Genomic DNA, 7,248 nt, shown 5'->3' with positions numbered 1-7,248 from the left:
TGTATATTCGATAATCTTGTGATGTATGTTCAATATCTTGTGATGTATGTTCAATATCTTGTGATGTATGTCCAATATCTTGTGATGTATATTCGATAATCTTGTGATGTATGTCCAATATCTTGTGATGTATATTCGATAATCTTGTGATGTATGTTCAATATCTTGTGATGTATGTTCAATATCTTGTGATGTATGTCCAATATCTTGTGATGTATATTCGATAATCTTGTGATGTATGTTCAATATCTTGTGATGTAGGCTATATTCTATATCTTGTGATGCATATTCGATAATCTTGTGATGTATATTCGATAATCTTGTGATGTATGTCCAATATCTTGTGATGTATGTCCAATATCTTGTGATGTATATTCGATAATCTTGTGATGTATGTTCAATATCTTGTGATGTATGTCCAATATCTTGTGATGTATATTCGATAATCTTGTGATGTATGTTCAATATCTTGTGATGTATGTTCAATATCTTGTGATGTAGGCTATATTCTATATCTTGTGATGCATATTCGATAATCTTGTGATGTATATTCGATAATCTTGTGATGTATGTCCAATATCTTGTGATGTATGTCCAATATCTTGTGATGTATATTCGATAATCTTGTGATGTATGTTCAATATCTTGTGATGTATGTCCAATATCTTGTGATGTATATTCGATAATCTTGTGATGTATGTTCAATATCTTGTGATGTATGTCCAATATCTTGTGATGTATATTCGATAATCTTGTGATGTATGTTCAATATCTTGTGATGTAGGCTATATTCTATATCTTGTGATGCATATTCGATAATCTTGTGATGTATATTCGATAATCTTGTGATGTATGTCCAATATCTTGTGATGTATGTCCAATATCTTGTGATGTATATTCGATAATCTTGTGATGTATGTCCAATATCTTGTGATGTATGTCCAATATCTTGTGATGTATATTCGATAATCTTGTGATGTATGTTCAATATCTTGTGATGTATGTCCAATATCTTGTGATGTATATTCGATAATCTTGTGATGTATGTTCAATATCTTGTGATGTAGGCTATATTCTATATCTTGTGATGCATATTCGATAATCTTGTGATGTATATTCAATATCTTGTGATGTATGTTCGATAATCTTGTGATGTGTGTTCAATATTTTGTGATGTATATTCGATAATCGTGTGATGTATATTCTATATCTTGTGATGCATGTTCGATAATCTTGTGATGTATGTGCAATGATTGCATTATGGGTAATATGATGCAACAACGTACTATTAAAGTAAGGACGATTTTCATTGGTTCGAAATAACGAAAGTATCCGGTGATGCAAAATATGATACACTAGTATCAATCTGTATGAGAGATTGGCACTAGTATGTCAAATATAACACTGTGTGACTTCTTAGGACCTGTCCTAGACACAGGCACCTGAAGTATGGATACTGCTTACCCAAACTTCCCAACCCCTTTTGATATTTTTTGCGGCGATAATATCTCCGAAATGTGTCGATCCCCTGCTTATCTCACCCCTCTTTCGATTTATGTAATCGTTTCACGCTTTTTGTAAGCTATAGAGATTGGCCTTCTACCGGTATACACATTGCAGAGAAATTATCACCGCGTAGTATCCATACTTCAGGTGCCTGTGGACCTAGAGTCAGAACTCTGGGTGGTTTAAATTCAAAATTTTGGTTTATTCCTATCTGTTTTCCTATACATGTATATGCATAAACTTAGCTTTTGGCAAAGTTTCATACATCTCTGCTTCATTTTATATAGTATCAGAACAATTAAAGAAGTCCTTCAAATGATAAAGACATTTAATAATTATGACAATTTTGGTTCCACCTGGTACCACTTTTAAAAGCCCTACTCTAGGATCATGAAATTTACAATTTTGGCAAAGGGTTTTCTGCTTCATTAAGTTTCAATTTCATATCATTAATATTAAAGAAGACGTTACTCTTGCATCACCGGATACTTTCGTTATTTCCAACCAATGAAAATTGTCCTTACCGTAATAAAACGCTGTTGTGTCATATTACCCACAATGCAATTATTGCACATACATCACAAGATATATAATATAACTTACAAGATTATCGAATATACATCACGATATATTGAACATACATCACAAGATTATCGAACATACCTCTCAAGATATTGAAAATACATCACAAGATATTGAACAAACATCACAAGATATTGAACATACATCACAAGATTATCAAACAAACATCACAAGATATTGAACATACATGTACATCATAAGGTTATCGAATATAGCAACGTGTTACACGCCATATTAGTGAAAACACTACTTAAGAGTTTTTATAACTGCATTGTTGTGCAATCTTTGATCATTAATTGAGAGCTTACAGTAACCTAACTATTAGATTTATTCAAACCCCAGAAGTTCAAAGTATTGCTCAGAGCTTAGGAATATTTTTTGATCTTCCGAAACCAAGGATATAATAAGTCAATCTTCAAAATGGCCTGTCATTCTGACAATGGAGTTTCCGTACCAGTACATTCACCGGGAGGTCCGACCCCGGCAGCAAACATTAGAGTGTGAAAGGTGCAAAAAATGGCAGCATCGTACATGCACCAAAGGTTTACCATTTTATTCATATTTCGTTGCTTAATGGTTCTTTCACTACAAAGTTATGTTATGTTAGTCTACAATCAAACCATAAATACCAGAGAGCATGTCAAAGGACTACTACCTGATGTCAGAGGTACACACAATGAAGAGGAAATACGCAGCTGAATTAAACCTATTCAGTACTGTAAACTACACTTGGAAAAATAGTTAAAAACCGTGGTAATTATTTTTTCTGGGCCGGATCGACTATGGGACGTATTAACTATGGGGCGGATAGTCTAGGGACGGATCGGTAATGGGACGAATCGACTAAGGAACGGATTGATAGTGGGACGGAACGTCTAGAACATGCTCTCGCCTATCGCATTACTTACAAGGCATAAACACCACATGCAGGTGATAGTGGAATAACGCTACATAAATATGGGAAGTTGACGATAGAGAAGGTAAAGAAATCCCGTTTCTCATAAAGTTGAGTCGATAGTTTGTCACTGAGATTTATCGAAACGACATATTGGTGCATATGAAAGCGAAAATTGCTAACAAATTAAACTTCATCGACGTATTTAAATGAAATATCGTCTTTTCATGTAAAAGCATTTGAATAAATTCTGCCTCATAATAATACCCAAAACCCCATCAAAAACAAAAAGAACCCCCAAAACAGGTCAGTTAATAAAATTGCACAATTTGTGCCCATTGGAATTCCAAAAGCCTATATGAAGACCTGATCTAAAAAGACTACATAGATATTGTCATAAAGGAACTTTTTCCTATAAATGTTTGCGTAGCATCAGAGTGGTGTTTAAAAGTAATTCTTTTGTTGACTGATCACACGATATTGATACTTGTAACTTTCCATTCTTTATTGAAGAAGCTAATTTTAAAACCCCTAGTCTTCCATTTATTGCAAGGATTGGTGGTGCAATATGTTTAAAAGGTGTACGTTTTGATGCTTTTCATTTTGGAAAAGTTTGATGATTTCAAATTTACTAACAGTTTTTGTTGTTGTTTTTTTTGAATTTTTGAGAACCCACATTTGATTCACACCACCTCTCGCATATATTGTGGCACAATACGCCTGAAGTATACATGTATTTCAAAATGTTCTTGTGAAGATGCGGAATCCAGTAAAGGTACGGTACCTCAAATTAATTTGCTCCAGGTGTATCGAATGTGTTTAAAACTGATACGTGATTTTTAAGAATTTCGTCTTTAGAAAGGGGACTTTCAGTATGAGGTGCATTGCCAAATGTGGAAATAAGGCCAGGTATTTAAATACACTTGCAATGCTTACTCCTCCTAGTCGCCTAATCCCACCTCTGGTATATCAAGGGATCCGTTTTTGCCCAACTCTTTATTTAGGAGTTAAGGTGGGTCCTTAGTCCTGGATTTTTGGGGTTTAGGTACCGGTAGCAATTTTTTGTTTGGAATCAATAAATTAACATTCAGAGTAATGAAAAAATGCAAATTAGTTAAGGATTTCCATATTAATTTTCATTACAGACACTACTGAAGTCATGTACCCCTATGTAGATTTTTATGAAATTCATTGGAAACAGTTATTTCTCGTTATTTTAAAATAAAAACAACAAGAAAATTGTTTAATTGCATTTATTTATCAAGAAACATTTCAATAACTAAAACACATGTCATTTTCAATATGTTCATCAAGTTTTAGAATAATAAGTGCAGAATTATTGAATTAGCGTTGTTCTCCAAAATGTTAAAAAACGAATAAATGTGGACACTGTTTCCTTATAGCATGGTTTACATATCATTTTTTCTGTTTATATTAGTAGATGTACATCTATTATAGTTATTTATCGAAAAAAATCCATACCTTTCCTTAATAATTTCGAATTTATAGCTTCTAGAGTATGTATACCCCCATAAAAAACCGAAGTCTGGCACCATACAGCTGAGCTATTCAAAATCACTCATAGATTAAAATTTTATGTAATTTCACAAAGACACAGATAATGATTCCTTATCACCTTGGTAAAATCTTTGTGAAAAATAAAGGAAATCTATCGCATATGGGCTTGATAAATAATTTATTGAAAACGGAGTTATTGTCCTGGGATTGAGTATTTTGAAACATATCATTGACTTTTCAAATATAACTAAGACTTTTGAAATATTTTATGGCTGACAATTTTTTAAAAATAACTATTGAAAAAGACTCCGTCAAAATTTATGTTCAAGTCATTAAATCATTGACTTTGCAAAATCTTATGACGTCACAGGAGTGTGGAACTACGTTAAATGAGATTGGTCACTGTTCGTTATCTCCACTTTTGCAATAATGAGGCTTACGATACTTTTGTTACAAGCTTTTTCAGCTAGAACCAATATATGTATATTACTCATATAACCTGATTATCGAACAGTTTATTGGTCATCTCATTGTCTGAGTTAAATACACCCAAAATGCCCATGTCCAGATATTTAAGCTGAAGTTGTCCAAAAAAGGTAGAAAACAATAAATACTTAGATGTTTATAAAGTTTTTATTAGCTTTTTCGTAAAATATAAATAAAACACAAAACATGACAAAAGAGCGGGACGTCGATGAATGAAATAGGTGCCCGGGAAACTGGGTATTCAGGGAGACAGGCTCCAGGGGTGATTCCGTTGTAATTCTAATAATAACCCTGAAATGAGGAATATAGCAATTTTAAAAGTGTTCAATATTCGAAGACATAATTCCATCTACTAGTATTATGCGTTAAATATGTGATATCATTTACACCAAACACGTTTTCAAACATTCGACGCGCTTAAGAATTTTAAGAATATATATAAAAAATCAGTTTGATTAATATACTCTGTTAAACTTTGTTTACCTTTCCACTTGATCTGCGTCCGTATTTGCCACCGAATCCACCTCCCATTCCACCTCCCACTCCACCCATCCCAAAACCACCGTATCCACCACCATAACCACCACCGTATCCACCGCCTAAGCTTCCTCCGATGATGACGCCACCTCCTTGTCCATATCCACCTCCGTATCCACCTCCGTATCCACCTCCAATATCATTGAATCCTCCGTATCCACCTCCGTATCCACCACCAATCATGATTCCGCCGCCATATCCACCACCACCGTATCCACCGCCACCGTATCCACCACCACCGTATCCGCCGCCACCGTATCCGCCGCCACCGTATCCGCCGCCATATCCACCACCACCGTATCCGCCGCCACCGTATCCACCGCCACCGTATCCGCCGCCACCGTATCCACCTCTCCTACCATAACTGTAGGTGGCGCTAGCGTAGACGACACAGAGGGCGAGACATGCGAATTTCAGCATTTTGAATGGCGGGGCTGCAGAAAAAAAATATTATCAGGTAAATCAGTTGAGTAATAAGAAAACAAATTAGATTGAAGATTCTTGCTAGTTCCAAGGAAAGCCTGTTTGGATTAAGAAAGGTCAATCAATATTCATAGTACATTTATATGGTAACATAATTTTATACAATATTGTTTGAGTTTCAGCTATGAGTGTATGATACGTTCAGCCTCGAAGAATGATTTGAATTTAGGTGAAATGATGAAATAAATCAAATAAACCTATTTTTCTCACATTGACACTGTCATTGAATATAAGTCACTTACAGATTTATGATGATAAAAGTTTAGATAAACATTAATTAGAAAAATATTTAAATGACCAAATACTTATGCACAAACGAAAATACATGTATCAAAATATAGAAAATTACGTTGACGAAAATGATATTCATAATGAACACTGAAATTGACAATATTTACTTATATTTACACTGCTGTACAATAGTAAATTTTAAAGATTGTTTTACCTTTACTCAATCACGGAATGTTCCAGTCTGTTCTGGGTTCTACGCCTGTTTCTTTATATACTCTCAGAGGAAATAATGACCCAATGACCATGGACACATTTATTGCCTCCTCTTCCAAGTGACCATGATGATTAATTAACCCCATCAATCAGACATTTAGTTCTCTCCGGGAATAAAAAGTATATACCTTACTGGTTTCATTATGTAGGATATTTTGTTGGGTGACAATAATGGCTTCACTTTGCCTGCGCTTCCCTTTGTAAAGGTCTAAAACCTACTTCAAAGCTGTACCGGCGACTTTCGATTTGAAAAGATATGATAGAGAGAACAATATTAAGTTACTATCACTAAACGAAGAACATGTTAGCAAATCACCACACTAGATGCAGGGGTATTTTCACCTTGTGTTATAGTTTCCAGATACCTTGAAAAACGAGTTCGTCCAGTTTTAGGTGAGCCCGGTATTCTGCTACTTTAGAGTGGTTAAAATTTTTGATTTCACCCAGTTCTAAATCTCATTAATAAGACGAGTGACATTGGTGAAAATCAAATTGGGGCGAACATTTCCCTGTATGCAAGGTACTGGGCCATTTTAACCCCGATCTAAAGAAAATCAGACATGGGATGGGCTGTAAGTGATGTTTTAAAAGTCTTGTTTTGAAAGGGTTTGGGATTGGAGCAGTATTCTGTTTCCTTATTGTTCACTAATCATAGAAAGCTTGCATGGGATTTTCAAACCTAAAATGTATTTTTTACAAAATCTCAAGCATGTGAATTTGTTCTATGTAGCAAAACA

General features: G+C 34.5%; 1 pseudogene; it reads right to left on the bottom strand.

The window, feature by feature from the left end:
- Nucleotides 1-5,181: 5,181 nt before the first annotated feature.
- LOC130050547 (acanthoscurrin-2-like) lies at nucleotides 5,182-6,551 on the bottom strand (annotated as a pseudogene).
- Nucleotides 6,552-7,248: the final 697 nt, after the last annotated feature.

The sequence above is a fragment of the Ostrea edulis genome, chromosome 9 (genome assembly GCF_947568905.1).
Source record: "Ostrea edulis chromosome 9, xbOstEdul1.1, whole genome shotgun sequence".
Classification (NCBI taxonomy): Eukaryota; Metazoa; Mollusca; class Bivalvia; order Ostreida; family Ostreidae; genus Ostrea; species Ostrea edulis.
This window is presented reverse-complemented; position numbering and strand designations above follow the sequence as displayed.